Source organism: Peromyscus leucopus, chromosome 19 (genome assembly GCF_004664715.2).
Source record: "Peromyscus leucopus breed LL Stock chromosome 19, UCI_PerLeu_2.1, whole genome shotgun sequence".
Classification (NCBI taxonomy): Eukaryota; Metazoa; Chordata; class Mammalia; order Rodentia; family Cricetidae; genus Peromyscus; species Peromyscus leucopus.
In genome coordinates, this window is record NC_051079.1 from 62,061,441 (window position 1) to 62,081,179 (window position 19,739).

General features: G+C 44.4%; 1 protein-coding gene and 1 long non-coding RNA gene across 2 annotated transcripts in view; one reads left to right on the forward strand and one right to left on the reverse strand.

Annotated features, from left to right (window-relative positions):
• Positions 1–19,739, forward strand: part of Myo5b (myosin VB) — a 303,407-nt gene that overhangs the window by 43,095 nt on the left and 240,573 nt on the right. The gene's annotated exons all lie outside the window — the stretch shown is intronic.
• The window catches only part of LOC119086289, a 39,780-nt gene continuing 28,919 nt past the window's right edge, over positions 8,879–19,739 (reverse strand). Inside the window, exon 3 of the long non-coding RNA XR_005089542.1 lies at positions 8,879–9,633. This is a non-coding gene — a long non-coding RNA (uncharacterized LOC119086289). The remainder of the gene's footprint in view (positions 9,634–19,739) is intronic.

A 19,739-nucleotide genomic window follows, 5' to 3' on the forward strand; every position in this document is an offset into this window, starting at 1 on the left:
TGTGGTTATTGAGAGCATGTTTAGGACTCAAAGGCTACTAGCCCTCACTGTCTAGGCTGAGGGAGCCTTGCTTTCCCGATGGGGGAAAAAGGACAGCTGCTATGTCGAGGTGAACATACTGGGCATTTTCCTCTTTCTTGGTGCATCTGCTCTGGTGAAAGAAACAGAATGAAGCAGTTCATTGTGCATCTTGGGAGTGTCCCGCAGAGCAATTGAATGACTCTTCTCTGAGTTTGGGAGCAGTCAGACTTGAATTAGCATGTAGACAGACTGCTGGGAGTAGTCAGGAGCAGTGATGAATGAGCAGACCTCAGGAAGAAGATTTTAAACCCAAAGTCGTGAGCGTGAGATACTCCTTAAGGATTACCAAGGTGAACACATGATTGAGCATAGTCTCTTGGACTGCCTTAGAATCTTGTCCTAATGCACTTGCACTTGAAAAGATGATGGTAATAAAACTGATGAAAGTTATGTAAGCTCTAGTAAAGAGCTATATTTTAATTAAAGTCGTAATATAACAGAAAAGATTTAGTCATTTAGCAACATTGGCTCCTTACGTAGGCACAGACTTAGTGTTGTGTAACTGCTCCCTTCCTGAGTGATTGCAGCCACTATTTTAGGGATGGGCTCTCCATGTCAGACTCTTAATATACATGAATCCACATAAACGTGCAACACAAGTCTGTTTTTCAGGTTAGTCTGAGTTGAATCACCAGAGGAATTGCAGTTGAGGTGAAGATTTGCCTGATCTAAAGCAGGTCTTCCTGTCTGCTACTTTCTTATTAGAAACAAAGAGCAGAGAAGGGAAATGGACATCTGGGTGCTGGCTTTGTGCACCTCACACTATATAATAGGTGACATCAGTCAGGTCAGTAGAACTGCCTTGGATAGATGAGAAATAACCTGATTTTAGAGGGTTGGTAGAGAAGGGAGCTTATATACACCACCTTGATTCATCCCAGGGATTTGACCAGCCCGTACAGTTGGGAAAGTCTTCCTTATGACTAATGCCAACCCCTCCCACTTCGGGGTCTGGCTGTCCCAATTAGACGTGCTTGTTGGACAAGCCAATGGATTATTAGTCTGCACTTTTGCTTGTTCAGCATATTGTATTCAGTGCCCTCTTGGTGCTTCCAGATAGCAGCAAATGTGAACTCAGTTAATGTTTCTAGGGAATAGAAACTTGATGTTCCCACTGGGGATGGTTTACACCCTTTCTCTTTGAACTTTGCTGTGCATGACTGTTGTGCCTATGGCATGCAGGTGAGCTTATGATAACCTTTACCACTTAACATTCACACCATCCTTCCGTAAGTATTCACATTGTGAAAATGAAAGAAGCTACTACTAGTGTGCACAGAGGGAGGGATATTGGACCTTGGGGTCTTGAGGGCACAGATTGCCAGAGGTTTCTTGCTCAGGGTTTGTTGTTGTTGTTTTGTTTTGGGTAAGTTTTAAGAAAAAGTAACCGGTGTATCTGATAGTCTTTGAAAGAGTCAAGTATGGGTCTCTAGGATGACAGTGACAGTGCTGTCCTTCTTTCTCTAATCCCCGTTCTTTCTCAGGTGTGGCTGCTGCTCTGCCATCCATGCGGACACCCAGATGTTTCAGGTGTGTGCATGAGCTCTGAGAGGTGAACTGTGGAGACCTGGAGGTCCAGCTGTCCTGTGGGAATTCACACAGGGTCCTGGCCTCATTGATATCTCACTGTGCTGGCTGATCATGAACATTTGTACACTGAGACATTATATTGGTGGCAGAGATGTGCGCTGGGCTCAGGGAGTCGGGACCTTGTTGTTTGGGGGGACGAGGTTTTACTGAAGTCCCATCTCACAGACTTGCCCGGTTTTATGTTCAGAAGGAAGACAGACATTTCTCCCCTCTCCTGTTGCTCATCCATATAAACAGCCAGAAAATAATCAACCCACGACCCTGGCTTAAAAGACACTATTTAGTTCCTGACTCTTGGAACACTGTCTCCTTACAGAAGGACCTTGCACATACCAGGTAAAGGTTCTACCACTGTATTATGCACACCCACTACCCTCCTCCCCTTTTTAAAGACAAAGTCTCACCAAGTTACTGAGACTGGACTTTTACCCATTCTCTAGCCCAAACAGGCCTTAAACCACCACCTTCCTATCTCAGCCTCTCAACTGGATGGAATCACAGGCCTGTACCACCAGCATTAGCATGAGATTAGAATATACAATACAAATGTGCAGTGTAATCTCATTGAGTAAGTTGGAATTGTATCACAGGATGTCACTATTACTGTGAAGACCTGGTTGGGAGACTAGATTATTTCTGGAGATAGTCTTGACCATGAGGCCACTTCTTCTGCATGGTATCTGTGTGACTAGATCACCAACAGTAGCTTTAGATTGGTTTCCTACAGTTTTCATAAGGAAGTTAAATTCTCGTTGTCACTTGCTTAATGGTGGACTCTGAATCAGCAGAATATGGATGAGGAACTGACTTAGTTTCCGGTACAACACCATTCAACTGCCTAGTTTTCTGATTTGACAGCATACGGATTATTTCTAAAAGTGAACACCCACTACAATGCAAGAGATTGTCCTCAGCCTTTATGAATTTTAAGAACTTAGAAAGTGGACATTTTAGCCTTCTTGTCTTTCAAAGTTAAAAAATAAAACAACTACAAAAAAAAAAAAATGCACCAGGCAGTCTTGACAGGTCTTGCCGGCCTCTCTGTGGTCTGGGAACTGATCGTCTCCTCTCATGTTGCAGCTCCGAGCTGCGTGGTCAGCTTATGATGTCAAGAACTCTGCTTGTCCGTCTTCCAGATGACTGGCTAGTCATTGCCGAGCAGGTTTGTCACTCTCTTCCGGTATCCGAGCTTGGAGGTGTCAACACATAGTGAGATAAAAATGGCAGAGCGCTGTTGCGATCCATGCTGAAAGCAGAAGCACTTCACTTTCCCAAGTACACCTGTCACCTCTCATCTCTCAAAAGAAGATTCTTCTTTTCAATTATTTGTATATCTGTGAGTGCAGGTGCCCATGAAGGCCGGAAGAGGATGTGATGCACCCTGACACATGAGTCTGTGAACCGAACTCAGGTATTCTACAAGAGCAGTGTGCGCTCTTAACCACCAGGTCATCTCTAGACCTCCTATCATTCATCCATTTTAACATAGGAAGAATGCCCTTCGTGTTTGCTACACTCATCATCCTGGAATATTCTCAGGTTATGTGTGGGGGTGCCCTTGTGGGTGAACCCTTAAATACCTAAGAAAGTACATGCAGTTCTGTGGAGCAATTTGTGCTTGTGTGAGTAGGCTAGTGGCTTTCATTATTTTTGCCCACCACCTCAGCAGGAGATGTGGAGAACCTGACTGGTATGGTTTGGTAGGCTGTGATTTTCATGAAGCCTGGCAAATCAAAGAGCCATGTGATATACTGATGGTCTTTAGCTGAGGAATTGTGGTCTGGAGGTCTGGCATCTATATGATGACTCTGCGCTCTTGCTTATATAATTCATCATTCCAATGACTATGCTCACCATGCTCCAGCTATCTTAGACTAGAGTCAAGGGATGTCCTCTGGGATGCAGAGTCTCTGAGTTGAGGTTGCTTTAGTGCATCCTGCAGCTGGAAGGCAGTACAGGGGTGTTGGAATGCAGAAGTCAGTGGGTTCTGGGCTGAGTCTGACCTGAAGAATTTGAACAGATTACCACAATTCCAAGTCACCAAATGAGAGAGCTGATGTGCACAGCCTTTGAAAGCAAAATACTTATTCCAGATTCCCAAAGAAGGGTTCTCTGATGCAGTATGATCCTCCTTCTGCTTAGAATTTTAAAAAATAGTGTTTTAGATTAAGAGTAGCAAACGGTCGGGCAGTGGTGGCGCACGCCTTTAATCCCAGCACTTGGGAGGCAGAGACAGGTGGATCTCTGTGAGTTCAAGGCCAGCCTGGGCTACCAAGTGAGCTCCAGGAAAGGCACAAAGCTACACAGATAAACCCTGTCTTAAAAAAAAAAAAAAAAAAAAAAAAAAAGTAGCTAACATCTCCTATTGCGCTTTCATTAGAACCAAGTACTTTCCTTATCTACTTCAATTTATTTGCATAACAGTGTGTTGGTGGTTACCTAATTTTATAAATGACAAAACATTCAGACATAGTAATAGTGTTATAGCCTATATTTAAACCTAGGTCTGTTTGACATCAAAGTCTACAAATACCCACAGAAGGCTAAAAACTTAGTCATGTTATTTGAATTATGATCCTTGGAATTTATACTCTTAATGATGGCTCTGAGACCCAGAGTAGCTCAATGATCACCTCAGGTCGATGCCCTCTACAGTTGCTTTAAGAGTTGGGAGAGGATTGAATGGCATCTATTCCATTGTTCTCAGGAAGAATTCATGGTGGGCCATGGTGTGACTGCGATCTTTAGAACATTGAACTAATGTGCTAACTGTAAGCTCTGGCATATTTAGTTTTTGGAGCTAATTTCAACTATGGGGGATGGTGGTGGGAGAGGAGAAAATAAAAAAATGCAAAGCCAAAGCTGAGCCTTGGAGCAAAGAGGAACTCAGGATCTCTCTTAGCCACATCCAGGGAGACCCAAAGCTATTCTAAGATGTGGCATCCAAGGCTGACATCCAGGAGCACAGAAGAGACTCCAGGGATCTGGTTTCACAAATCAACCAGGGGCTCTGAGACGGCTCAGTGGGTGAAAGCCCTTGTCATCAACCCTGAGGATCCAGGTTGGATCCGCAGAACCCACACAGCAGGATAGGACTGACTCCCGCAGGCTGTCCTCTGTCCTCTACAGATGTGTTGTGGCATGCATGCACATAGGTACATGTTCGTGTGCTCACACACACCCCTCCACAAATGTGCTCTGAATAAATGTCAAAAGTAAAAATTAAAACAAGCCCAAACCAAAGCAAACAAACCAAACCAATATCACATGCTTACTAATACCGACCTTTCAGGGACAGAGACCTGTGCTCATTACTGGAGTGTGCTGGAAGTGGCGGGAGGCAGTTGGGTATGGGGCTATGGGCACAGCCTTAGTTATGATATGTGGTGTGGTTCCCAGTGTCTCATGTCAGCAACATCTTCAGCCTGTGGTCTACCTCACAGGATCCTGGATTTGTAAGTGTAATTATTTACTGAGCTCCTTAGACAACACACCCCTTAATGTTGGTGGTTGTGGGCTGGTGGCTGTGCAAGACATAAGGGAGAGACAAGGGACAGAGACTTGATACGAAGCTTCTGATAGGGTGAGGTATATTGAATCTACAAAGGGACAGACATTTGCAGAGTGAGGACAGCCTGCTCAGGGACTCTGAGAGAATACTGCGGGCTGTGTCAAGGAAGGTAATGAGACAGAAAAGGAAGAGTGTCGTGGGCAGTGGAACAGTCTGAAATCACAAGAAAGCAGCGTGGGTTCGAGGAACCAGAGGGACTCACATACCCCAAGTGTGACATGACAGTTGGTAAGCTGTGAGAAAGGTGGGGTATGGGGGCTGGGATCAGGAATTGTCTTACATACCATTTGCGATGTTTAGATTTTCTGCAGATCAGTGGGGGCCTGTGAGTAAATCTAGTCATATCTCATCAGTAGAATGTAAGGCGAGTGAGCTCAATGGTGCCTGCTTAGCTGACAGGTTCATCTTTAAGGGCTAGAATCATTCCTGGTACAAGATAGTTTCTTAGCTCCTCATGTCTTCCCTGTGCCCGGCATAGCACATGTAGAATTCAGAATAATTACTGGCACTAAGGTAGTTACTGAGTTCCTCGTGTCTTCCCTGTGCCTGGCATAGCACATGTCCATAGCCACAGACATTAAGGAGTGTGCCTTCTAAGGAGCTCACTGAGTGAATGTGAGTGAGCAAATGAATAGATATCTTTGGCTTTATGTGCTCAATAAACCTGATGCCCAAGTGTATATAAAGTATTACTGACTGTGCAACTTGCCTTCCATAAATCTTGAAGATGGCCCCTAAGACTTCGGCCCCTGAGGTAGCTGAAGGAAGGAGTCTAATGTGGGGAGGAAGAATCCAGGGCAGGGTTTGGGAGAGGGTACTGGGTTGGAAGTCACTGATGGGACTGGCCTTTTGGCTTTAGGGAGTAGTTTCTAGGCTTAAAGAGAGGGTCGTCCAGGCTAGAGTGAGGATTAGGTCAAGCTCCATGAAGTGTGGATCCTTATGGGATGTAGAAGTTGTATAGACCAGCAAAAATTGCTCTGTACAGTTTTACAAGTGAGAAGTCTGTCTCCTCTTCCCCCAGCTTCCTCAGAATTAGCTACAGAAGCATTTTTGTCCTGTATATCTCACCAGCTGTTTTCAGTGTCTAAACAACTCTAAATATGTAAGCTTTTTATTTTTACCCAGATGGATTTGACTTTTATAATATCCCCTCTAGATCTAAGAGGCTGTGATTCATGTAGAAAAACATGCAAAGAGATCGCAGGGAAATACAGGCCGAGTTTGGGGACTGAGTTAATTCGGATTTCATTTCTCTTGAAAATAGAGAGCTTACAAATATTTGTCCCAAGCAGTGAGGGATGGCTTCTTTGGTGTCTGCTTCTTCACTGAGGACATGGAGACACAGGGCAGGCATGTATGACCAGTGCAGAAAGCGCAGCCCTTGCTCTGCTTCCGGCTTGTCTCCTGCTGTACATTCAGGTTGCCAAGGGCAGACTTCTACTTGCACTGATAGGACACTGGCCAATGTGCCAGGACCCCAGCCAGCAGGGGTCAGGAGAGGGCAGGGGTCAGCAGAGGGCATGACCCTGCTTAACCTGCTTTCCAGCCACCAGGATCCCCAAAGACGGTTTTCCAAAGTCTGACTGGAAAGAGCCAAATAGCTATTGGCTGTGACCTTTGACATGTGACTTGACCTCCTGGGTTTTGATTCTTCATCTCTAAAATGAGGTCATTGGACTAAGCTCTCCAAGCTTGAATCTGGCACAGATACTTTAGGAGCCTTACCCCCAGGCCCCCATCTGCGAGGTGTTAGACTGAAGGTCGAACATGAACGCTAACTGAAACATGCTCCCTGCCACATAATTCCCCTTCATCAGGTCACAATTAAGCCAAACTTCTCTCTTCATTTGCCTCTTATACCATTTGAGGAAGTAGTGTTGTAGTTTATACACTAAGAAGGGGCTGCCCCTTTAATTTCAAAAACAAAGAAAAAGTAAACATGCACTTTTACTTTATGTGAAGTGTGTCAGTTTTGGGTTAAGTGGTTTCTTCCATCAATGTCAAAGGGTCCAGTAACGATCAATGGTATACCAAGTTTGCAGACTTAGACTGTCTTTTTTTTTTTTTTTTTTTTTCAAGACAGGGTTTCTCTTGTGTAGCTTTGCGCCTTTTCTGGAACTCACTTGGTAGCCCAGGCTGGCCTTGAACTCACAGAGCTTAGACTGTCTTGAGCTTCTAAACTGAATGGGAAACCATCCACTTCCACCCCCTTCTCCCCTATAATATGCTTGCATAGCCTTCAAATGACATTTTTCCCTGTGTGTGCAGAAATTTCTTTTGGAATGGCTAGCAGCAGGTTCAATGTGCACATCTTGACTTTAGGTTAAAGCTGGTTGAATAATCTTTAGAGCTTTTTTGTTGGTTGAGTACATTTTTATTATTAACTAATGGAAGAATACACTTTTTATGATGAATGAAATGAATTTTTTAAACTCTCCCCATCAGCATTTTTTATTTAAATACCTCACTTTTAGGGCTGGCCCTGTGAGGATTGCTGTTGTTAGGACACAGAAAGACATCTGAAAGTAGGTCATTTTATAGTCATCTAACTTTGTCATCTACTATGTCCTCCTTTGGAAAAGCTACAAGAATTTCAGGTGGAAACCTTCTCCTGAACGAGTTCCTTGACTACTGTCAAGGAATGTCTGGGTTAGGAAGTGTCTTCACTGATGGGCCCCTAACACTCTGAGAGATTTAAAGTAGTCGATTCGGGGACACACACACACACACACACACACACACACACACACACACACACACAGAGTCTACCATGTGATGGTGAGGGTGAGGTAAGGATGCCCTCCCCCTTTGCCCCTGCTACCTGTGGTGGGTGAGGGAACGGATTTTTCCACCTCACCAGCTACAGCACTTGGGAAAGTGGACCCTGCACCTCGCCTGGGCAGCACAGTAGAGCTGACCCTGTTGACAGAGGTGTGGGTGAACCACCCAGAGAACATGAGCATGCGAGATCTGGCCCAGTCCCTCATCTGCCATATGGTGGTGTGGCTGGGAAGAGAGCATCTCTCCCCACCCCTTTGCCACCTGTGGTCGGTGGGAGAATTGAACCTGAGGTCATAAGAGTGGGAGAGCTGTTCCTGCCCCTCACCAGCTGCAGTGCTTGGGACAGTGACTCTTACACCTCCACCTGGGCAACACAGTAGAGCTGGCCCTGATGGTCCACGTGTGGAAGAACCAACCCTGCGGACCTGAAAGCAGGAGAAATAGTCCCACCCCTTACTCATCACTGTCAGGGGTGAGCTAGCCGGGGCAATGCTGGAGAGCTCACTCTGGTGGTGAAGACAGGGGGGAGCTGGCAGGCTGACCAACCCTGCAACTACCCAGGCCCAGAACCTGGATTATGAGTTGGCCCACCCCAAAATCCATCCCATCTAGGATCTGCTGGAGCACATAAAGAGGCTGGTCCTGCAGACCCCAAAGCTGTAGGATCTCCACCATACGGGCAACAGCAGGACAGCCAAGAGGAGTCCTAGTGAGGGCCCAGCATGGATAGTGCAGCAGAAACCAGAGTCCTTGAGCCAGACCAATGAGTGTTTGCAGTGAACACTTGCAAGTAAAGATATATAGATAAAAGGGTTTACTGTGTGACTATGTTACACTACAGCTTCCATGATATTTCCCCCTTTTTTCTTTTTTCTCTTAAATTTTATTTTTTTTTCTGGGGGGGGGTTGCAAGAGCAAAGGATGGATATGAGGGGACAGGAAATGAATGAGATCGAGATTCATGATGTGAAAAAACACAAAGAATAAATAGTTTTAAAATACATAAAGTAGTTATGTGTACATGTGTCCTACTGCCCACACTTGGGATTTGAACTTGAGCATGTGATATGGTCTGAGGAGGGAGTGCTCTTCATCTCTGAAGGCCTCATGGATGCAAACAGTGTTTATTTGGATGCACTCTATGCCTCTCTCCCATGCTGTGTTAGATATGATAAAGGGCCTTTGACGTTTACAATCCATGCCATTCTCTCTGTAGACTCTTGCTGGTGTCTGGCTTGGGTTCTCACTTCCTTTTAATACCGTAGCTTTCCTCCAGCCCCAACAGCAGTCATATACTGAAGAATAGATTTCTTTCTCTTTAGGATCTCATGAGCGTTTTTCCAGGTTTGTCTGCCACGATTCTGACATAAAAACAGTACACAGAGAACTTCCGGCGTCTGCTGCTGCTGGATGGGAGAGTGAAAAGCAAGAATTCAGAAGGTCTTTCCCTGGGACACTGATGGTAGAGCCAAGGACAAGCTCACACCAAAGACAGACCTCTTTAGATTGGCAGCCAAAGATGGGTTATGGGGGAACTTGTGTATGATGTAGTCATAGGCAGCCGCAAGAGCTCTGTGCTGAAATGCTCTGGTCTAGTTCTTTACACAGTCCTATGGAAAGAAAGGGAAAGAAGAGAAATGTCACTAATAGTGTGCTGTGCCATCTGATCACTCTCTTTTTATTTCCCATTTAAAGGGGTTGTTTGGGTTTGCTATAAGCACTTAGCATTCCTAATGAGAAATGCCCCAGATATTAACAGTTATCTGGTCCCCTAGTTGCCACTAAATCAGCAGCAATTTGTAGTCACCTGCCCAGAACATTTTTACTATATGAGTTCACTACAACAGTGGTGTGTGTAATCAGCTTCTGTATTGAATCAAGGCCGTGGCATAAGAGGGGACTAACCTAATAGGAGCTGAAGGGCCTCCAGAAAATGTTTATTGGATGCCCACTGTGTGTTCAGCTCTAAGCAAGACAACCATAAGAGTGATGGATTGAGCTGTGTGTACTTTGTAGGTCACCAGCACACACCATATATCAAGCCAGATATATGGAAAATAGTAGGACAGGTGTTTCTGCAAATTCTGCTAAGTTGGGCTGGCCATGTTGTTTCCATGACGCCTATTATAAAGAGATTTTCCTGTGTGCAGTTGTGAATAATAGATAAGCTATTTCTTCCTTTGCAAAGATCTGATTTCTTCCTTTTCTGTCTGTAGACCTTTGGGGTTTTCTTTTGGATGTGTTACTAATATTACAGAACTCAGAAATCTTCCTTATCCACAGAAATATTGTTGTAGTTAGTTTCCTGGAGTCTAGGTTTATACAGATCGACTAGTTCAGTGCCTTTTCTATGAGTTGGAGTGGCTAGATATGCTTGAACAGCCCCTGATGGCAGGAGGGCGTGTTTGTTGAGCCCGTGGCATATCCCCGTGTTGGGAGGTGGCTCTGCTCTGACTGAAGGCTGCCTTGCTCTGTTGACTCTTCCACCTCTCACATTTAAGGAGAACACCTATTGAATTCTGATGGACTGCTCTCTCACTGCTTTTAAACAGTTGAGGCAATGTCAAGACCTCTCCAGGGCAAATGCATCCAGTCCTCTTTATGGTGACACATTTATCAATGTTTTCTTGTGCGTGTGCGTGTGTGTATACACACGTGCATATGTGGCAGCAGAAATCAGGACAACTTGTGGGTGTTATCTTCTTCTACAATGTATTCTGGGAATTGAACCAAGGTTGTCAGGCTTGGTGGCAAGCCCCTTTACTCACTGAGCTGCCTAGCTGACCCTTAGTAGACCTTTCTTGTCATTATCCCTTTAAGTACTAACTAGTTTGCCAAGGGTACTTTTTTTCGTCTTTTTTGGAAGTGTTGATACTGAGCCCAGGGCCTCATATAAATAAGAAGTTGTTCTGTCCCAGACCTCACCAATGACTTTATTCACATGTGTTGCTAAGCAGGAGGTGTAGATAATTTGATGGATTGGGACAAGCAAGAGAAAACTTAATAGAAACATTCAAATGCTTTATTCAGATTCCATAATGATCCCCACCATTAAAAACAACCACAAACACCAAAGTACTCTTGTTTTGTTTTTATTTTTTTTTCTGTGAAAAAAATAAGTGAATGGGAATTTTGCCTGCATGTATATATGTGCACCATGTGTACCATGGAGGTCAGAAGAAAGCATCAGATCCCTTAAAACTGGAGTTACAGATGGTTGTGAGTCGTCATGTGTGTGTTGGGACTTAACCCAGGTCCTTTGCTCTTAACCACTGAGCTATGTCTCCATTCTCTTAAAACAGACTCTTGTGGAGAAGTTAGACCTTCATCCTGAGCTGGATTGGAAGACTTGGTTTCCATCTATTTGATTGCAGATATTAGAAAGGACTCAGTACTTCTCTGTGGGCTCAGAGGATTTTCTTCCTATAGTAGATGTGTTGAATAAACACACCACTCTTGCTCTTTTGATTGTGGAACTACCTGATCCACAGGGGAGGTAGTTGTTCTCTATAATGCCCAAAGTTCAGTAACCGAAGACTTTGCTCTGTTTTAATAAAAAATCCCTTTAGCCTTCCTCTGTGTTCACCTATTATTTAGGTCCATGTTCCGGAAGAGTTGTTTTCTTTAGGTTTGTTTGTTTTAACAATAACATGCATTGCTTTCCTTGAGCATTTTGCAAACAGCAGGCAAACAATCTCCTTCTCCCCAAATGGTAACTAATAAAGACAGCCCCAAGCAAGCAGTGTAAATCATTTACATGTTAAGTCTAAAATCACACATGGGATCTTTTGAGCCTCCCAATTATGGGGAGTTTTATAGAATGACTTCATTTTATGAAATAACAATAGAAGTATAAATCACACACCTAGCAATCTGTTTTGACTTTCTTAGGGCTTCAGCTGATTCATTTAACCCAACTATTTTTTTTAACCCCACTCTGGGGAGATGACTGTAACTTCAAAAACTATAACTGTGAATTTTGTCTTTCCGATTTAGGCTTCTCTGGTGATTAGTAAGTGTATCGTTATTGTTTCTTACATATGGATCTGCTGATGGAGAATGTGTAACGGGGGTGTAAAGAGATGAAGATGCTTTGGTTGAGAGGGGAGAGGGAATGATACCTATGCTCAGCACATTCCTGCCTTCCTTCAGAGCTGCTAGGATGGGTCTTAGGAAGGTACAGGGAGGAGCTCATGGGTTGATGGGTAGAATTCATCTTCCTGACTTCCTGGGCCCATTGCTATATATACAGTGACTTGAAAAGCAGTATGGCTTAAGAAAGGTGGTCACTCTGCACGGGGGGGGGGGGGGGGGGAGGGAGGAGAAGGCTCCCAAGCACTGCTTCTGTGAGTATCTTCCTTCATCATCTGTTTCTCCATTGACAGCCTGTGCCTTGCTGGTCTCTAGAGCATGCTAATGGAGAAAGCACATTCTCACAGAAACTCAAAAGCCAAGACTTGTGCATATCGGCTCACTAGCTGTTTAAACGAAAGTAAGGTTGAAGATCAGTTTGCTGATATTTCACACTTTGGAAACTCATAGAGCTCGTGGTTCAGGGCTGTAGACTAAAAGATTTTTTTGAGTCCTGGCCATAACCCTGAAGATCACTTACATAGCTCTTCAGGCTAGCACTGACTTCTGAAGAAAAACTAGGCAGGAAGAAACACAAAGGACATTTTCAATACTCAGAATGGCTTAAATTTCTTTGGCCGTCTTCTCAAGTTAGCTGGATATTTTAATACAAATATAAGTTTTGAGAAAGCTAACTTAAGTTTAGCTTGTTTGTTGGTTAAAATTAAAGTCCTGGGTAGAGGGGGCTAAGAAGTAAATGTTGTTCAAGGTGAGAGAATGACAGATCCACTTCCGGGCTGGCCATTGTGAGGGAACAGGGACACCTGACCTTCACCTGTGGCTGTCTGGGCCTCACTACACAGGCACCATCTTGGGCATTTGAATGTTCACTTGCATGAGGGAAGCAGCTGGGCTTTGGCATTTACTAAATTTAGACAAGTGGAAGCCTCCCCACCGTGTGCCTAGGAAGATGGGGTAACAGTTGCGTGGTGTGTGAACAGCTGAGGGCTTGGGCAACTAGGCAATACAGAACATTTTAATGTTACATTTGGAGAGCCTGTCAAACAGAGGATACTGAGCACAATTTCACTTTCTGGAAATCTGAAAAGGCTACCCATCCCCAGAGCCATGTCTCGGCGTGGTTTGGCATGAGGTTCTTTCAAGGGCTGGTGAGGTTGACTAGGCCTTTTATCCTTGTTTGAAATGAAACCAAGACTAATTTGACATTCTATTCTTGTTCCTTTCTTGACCTTGCTTTTTCCTGAGCTGCCACTTGTAACAGCATCCTGCCTACTGCCCCCTCAGCCCCTAGTTGAGCACAGTTGACATGCATCCTTTGTTCTGTAATTCCACCCTAGAAATAACCTGTTTCCTGCGTGAGAGAAAAGGAGGCAGAATCATGAACGCTCACTGTCGTGGGGATTGAAATGGCAATCATTCTCTTCCATATAGAAAAAAAAATCCTTTTAATAACACATTATTAAGTAACATTTGGAGACCTATGTTTCAAGAGGTAATTTATTAATAGACAGAGCCATGATAGACATTAGAGAAAATCTATTCCATTTCTTCATTTCCCACTGAGAAGCCTGAGCCCAGTTGCAGATTGGCAGAGTAGGACCCTGTCTGCCCTCCTTCAAGAATGCTGTTCAATTTTAGTTTCTGTCTTTCTATCACATGAAGGCTGCTGGGAAGGCAGGGCCCAAGTTCTTAGACATCTTCGGCTCTTCTGGAGATTGCATCGTGCTGGCATACAGCAGGCTGGGAAGTCATGTTTATTGGCAGCAACTGGAGAGGGCAGATGGAACAAAGCATCCCAAGTGCGCCAGTAACCCGTCTACCCGCAGCACCGTTTGACGGTGTGAAAAGCTTTCATGGCCTCTGCCGCCAACGGCCTGCCGTGTGTGCTCCTGGAGAGCAAGCCCGTTGTCAACAGCGTCTTAGAGGAGCCCACGAAAGATATTAAAGAACTACCTTCCCTCCCAGACCTTCAACCCCTAAGTATTTCATCAATTCTGATAGGCAAACTGCTGACATAAATTGTTTTGTACATGAATATTGAATATGTGAAATGGGACCAATTACTATTTTGGCAGCTAGAGGTGGACAGGAGATTGTGAAATCAGGTTGTAAGGGAAGTTTCACAGAGCTAAGAGAACCCCTGCCTGCCAGGTGGTGTGCCAGGAGTCGTCTCCTAGTGCGTTAGCTGTGGTTCTGCAAGTGTATGAGGTCCGACAGAAGTGGAAGAGGGGTATTACTTTCCCAAGGAGCACTGTGTGTCAGGTCTGAGACCCAAACCCAGATGTTCCCTTCTGTCCTGCTTACTCTTGTCACACTACAAACTGTGTTACACATGCGTGAACCTGCAGATACACAAGATAGCCTTTTGGAAATCTGTTTTTGAGTGGAGCTTTTGAAGTATGATCTGGACCTGTCTCAGTTAAGAATGGACAGGGGCCTTCAGGCTGTGAGAATGTCGGTTCAGAGATCCTTTGTCATCAAATGTTTAATTGTATAATTACCTGATAATCACCACTGCCTGTGATTCTCATTAATTTGTATGGATGCAAAGCAAAACAAAAAAATACTTCATGTAGCTCTGTCAGTCAGAGGCAATGTAGATAGTCCTGGGATAATTCAGGCCTCTTGGTTACAGGAAAATCTCCATCATCTGAGTTGTGAAACCCCTGGATTAGCTGATCTGCTAAGGACACAGAGCTGCAGGGCCCTATATATGAGTGTGATTCTGTGGTAATGGTGTGGGTTTTCGAGGGGGTTGAGAAGTGGTCTGTTGCATTCAGTTGTATGAGAAGGACTCAACTTGATTCCTTGGGACAATGACTGTTCCTTGTCATGGGATTTATTGTGTTGAAAATCACTTTTCAAGTCTGAAATGATGTAAGCCTGTTACACCACTTGTAAAGACATCTTTTTTTTCAAGGTTTTAAAAGTGGCATTTATTAATGGAAAACAAATTTGAATGTAAGTTCATTAAAAAAATTGAGGTTATATTATAGTTAAAGCATTTCTTTCTTATCTCTCCTCCCTCCAAACTTTTCTATATACTCCTCCCTGGTTTTTTTTTTTTTTCCAACTTCATATTTCTCTCTCACTAATTGGCTTGTGTGTCTTGGCACCTAGTTCTATGTAGTGTTCCCAAGTTTGTGGACAAGCTCCCCAGGTTACCTCCTAGCGAGCAGTTTCTAGCCATCTTAATAGGATTTAGATGTCTTAAACCCCACACAAGACCAGTTGCAAGCACCAAAGCAGTTGTTAGTATGCGTGAAAACAGTTGTTCTTAATAATCCCACTTAGGCTTAAGAAATAGAAAGTGACCAAATTAGCAAACCAAATACTCTTCACTGTCTTAGAATGACATATCTGAATTGATCATAACAACAAACAAAAACAGCCCAAGGAGATGGTTTGGGGCATCCTTTGATATCTTTTCCCTTTTTAGGACATTCATTCTGTCGAGAAAAAGCTATGTGTCTGTACCCAAGTGGAAATCAAGTTAGACATGAATGGGCTTTTTTGACTCTGGTTCAGATGAGTCCCAAAGGTTGACCATGTCTAATTATCCATTTTCTCTTATTTACATAATTTATGGGCATCTTTCTGTGACTGGCTATCAACTAGCGCATCTGAAAAACCCCAAGGCAGGCCTTCTGACAGGTGTGATGTGGCTGGTCTGGTCTCTGCAGAGAACACAGCAGGTAAGAGGTAGGTGGTGGTCTTAGAAATGAGGCAGAATATTAACACAAGAGTGAAAAGTTTTCCCGATGCACAGATGGCTGCAGTTTGACATGCAGATTTAGGAGGAAAAGCTGAGGGACCTTTCCTTAGAGGAAAGAGTATGGCTACCTGATGTAGCAATCCAAAGTCTTTGTTAAGTTTCTGCATGGTTAACTGCAAAACTCGGAGTCCGTCTCAGAATGGTTGTTTCCTGTAAAGATAGAGCTGAGCAAGCTGCCAGAGGCATTGAGTACCTGACTCGGGTGTCAGGGGAGACAGGTGACTAAGGTTGTTCAGGAATGGTTTGTTTTTTGTTTTTTTTCCTTTCAAGGAGTTGACCGACTTGGAAGACAAAATTCATGAGGCAGAGATTTGAAGTACTGCTTACACAGTCCCCAGGGCTCCCTTCTCCCTACCAAGCGAATGTGACTTTGGCTTCCAAAGTCCAGACAGCAGTTGTAGGAATATAGGAAGGGAACCCGGACCTACGGCAAAGGGTAGTTACAAATCCAATGTGCAGGAACAGTCAACCCCCCAGAAACCCCTCTATCCTTTAAGACTGCTGTCTGCATCTATTCCCGAGTCCCTGTTTTCACTTGTTTTTATTTCCATCCCTCTTCCCACTCCTATAAAGTGTAAGCAACACAAATTAGATAATGCATTCACATAGTTCAGCTTCCCAGAGAGATGAGAAGGGGCACAGCGGTTGTTATCTCTCTCACCTTTGACCTCAATCAGGCAACTCCTTCTCTGTGAGCCCTGAGCATTATCAGTTTCTTGTTGATCTCTGTAGACCTCTTCCCTGTCTTGATTCATATATATATATATATGCAATGGCTTGTGTGCATCTCTGTTTTTCAGAGAAGCAATTATCCCTTTATTTCTACCACTTGTCTTATACATATTGCCCATCTTTTATATACTGCCCTGTGCTGAGCTGTGCAGTCTATACCTGTATATACAGTACAGTCTGTATCTTTTTCATACTTGATGTATCTTAATGATGAGTTTCCTTATTTAAATACTTGCATTGTTTTCTTAGTAGCGATATGGCAGTAGTTCCTGGACTTCGGGGTGTGGTGTGCAGAAGCACGTGGCAAGCCAGTGGAGAACTCGGAGGCCCAGCTGAGGTTAGGGATGGTGACTTGGGGGGAGTTTCAGAACCAGTGCTCTGTGGTCACAGCGTGGTCCCCACCACTGACGAGTCATCAGGGCAGTGTTTCCATCCGGGCAGTCACTGGATGGGAGAAAGTGATGCTGGGGGTCTGCAGCCCACTTCTCTGGGTTCTGAGCCATGGTTTCCCTCCCAGCGGGGGTGTGGTTCTGATGTCCTCGGCGCATGACCCTTCATCTAGACGGCTCGTATCCTCTTTCATCTGTCTTGCTGTGCTTTCTTGAGTGACTTTCCCAGCAATGCCTGCTGGGAAATGCCTAGGGATGCTGCCGACTCCAGACCAAACTTTTTTGCTCCAGTTTGGTTTCTCTGCTGCTGTGACGGACACCATAACCAAAAGTTACCTGCGGAGGAGAGGGTTTATTTTGCTCACACATCTCTATCATAGTCCATCAAGGGAAGTCAGGGTATGAACCGAGGCAGAAACCATAGAGGAAAGCTATTGAATGGTTTGTTCAGCTACCCTTTCTATACAGCTCAGGCCTACAAACCCTCTGTGGGCCATGCCCTCCTACACTAATTAGCAATCGAGAAAATGCCGTACCAGCTGATATGCCATGCTTTGCTGATGCCCATGGGAGGCCTACCCCTTTCTGAGCAAATATGGAGGAGGAGATTTTGGTGGGGTGGAGGGGAGGTGGGGAGAGGGAGTGGTGGGAGAGAGGGGAGACTGTGGTCTGGATGTAAAATAAACAAAAAAACTAAAAAAATAAGAAGGAAAGGAAATGCCTTACAAACATGGCCATGGGCCAGTCTGACCTGGGTGAATCTTCTCTTGAGGTTCCCTCCTCCTGGGCAACTCTAGGTTTGTGTCAAGTTGAAAGCTGAGGTTAACTGGTGCTCCCCAAGCTATTCTCAGAGCAGCATTTGGAGGGAATTGTTGGAATGCTCTAAAGCAGCAGTTCTCAACCTGGGGGTCATGACCCCTTTGAGAGTCAAACGACCCTTTCACAGGGGTCACCTAAGACCATCGGAAAATAGATATTTACATTGTGATTTATGACAGTAGCAAAAGTACAGTTATGAAGTAGCAACAAAGATAATTTTATGGTTGGGAGTCACCTCAACATGCAGAACTGTATTATAAGGGGTCTCAGCATTAGGAGGGTTGAGAACCACTGCTCTAAATAGATTGTTTAATGTGGTGGTTGAAAGTAGTAGAGACCAGAGGAAGGGATACTTACTCAGAAGCCTGTGAGACTCGGGAAGTGCTTACCTTCACTGTTTCAGGGAAATCACAAACTTTGTGTGAGTGCTTTTGTGTCTGTGACTAGCCACTCTAAGTTTACAGTCCAGGAATACAGTTGCAGAGGTTGCCGTTCCTTGGATTTCTTTGTCCAGCACCAAAAGGCCTTGATTGGTTGGTCATCCAGATGTACATGTGGAGGAGTGTGGGGCTGGTTCATACTGACTGATATTTTTTATTTAGAGCAGACAATAAAATTCTTGATGAATTATGCTTTCAGGAAGATGGGCTGATCGGGGAGATTGTCTTGTAAGTGAACAAACACCACCCCATTCCCAAGCTCAACACATACACACACATGCACGAAATAAAGCAAAAAGAAACAACCCCTCTACTCAAGACCTATACATAGGTCTCCATAAATAAGTAGAAAACATTGACCTCTCCCGTGATCTAAGTTAAGTCTTTTAAATACACCTCGGCTGTTAAAGCTTCGCATACCTCACCAGGGTGCTGTGAGAAAGAGGTGCAGGGCAAGAACGTGGAGTGATTGTGGGGGATAGAGATGTTTGCTGATAGTGTTGATCTGCCTTTCAAGTTTCAGCTGGGGTTTTCAAAAATGCCAGCGTCTCATGCTTCCACTTAACTGCCTGTAAACATTGGTGCTCCAACTAACGCCTAATCATTTTTGCCATTTGCTTAACGGCAACCATCACGGTCTATTCCTGAACAAATATTGAACTGGCAACCTTCGTCTAAAGAAAGGAAGGTTATAGGGAAGAGAGGAGTTTGGACATGTAGGTCCCTTAGGGGGCACAAGTAAATGAGCGCCTTCTCTTCCCCAGCTCATGGAACACAGCTGTTCACGCGCATTTGAACAAGCTAATGGCGCATCATTATCAGTTTTAATTGGCATTAAACCATTCTGATGTGAGTCATAGTACCTGACATACTTTTTTTCATATTCAATCCTTTCAAGTGTAGAAAGATGGATTTTCTTTTGGGAGATTTAATGGCCTGGATAAGGTCACAAAATTAGCAATAGAACTTGAGAGTGTGACATGTAAGCATTGCCTCCCCTCCCCAGCATATTTCTGATGACCTGCGCCCTAGAGGAGGGGAGGGAAGAGGAGACCACTTCTCTTATCCTGTCTCGTCTCCCCTTTGCCTCCCCATTTCTTTCTTTTACATACTTCTATATAACCCAGACTGGCCTTGAACTTGCTGCACATTAGAGGATGACTTTGAGCTCCGCTGCTCCTGCCTCCACTTCCTGAGAGTTGGGATTACAGGTGTCCTTGGTCATTACATGCTTGGTCTATGTAGTGCTGGGATTGAGTTTAGGGCATGTTTAGTAAGTACTCTGCCAACTGGGTTATAGCCAGAGCCTCTTCCTAAAGGACTCTTGAAGGTCTACAGTGGGTGCTGTTTCAAAGCCAAGAACAGTTATTGGTTTAGGTGATAAATGTTTTCTTTCCACCCTTGACCTGTTAGGTTGGAAGGAGGAGGTGACCTCCTCAGGGGGAGAAGAGACCAGGAAACATGATGCC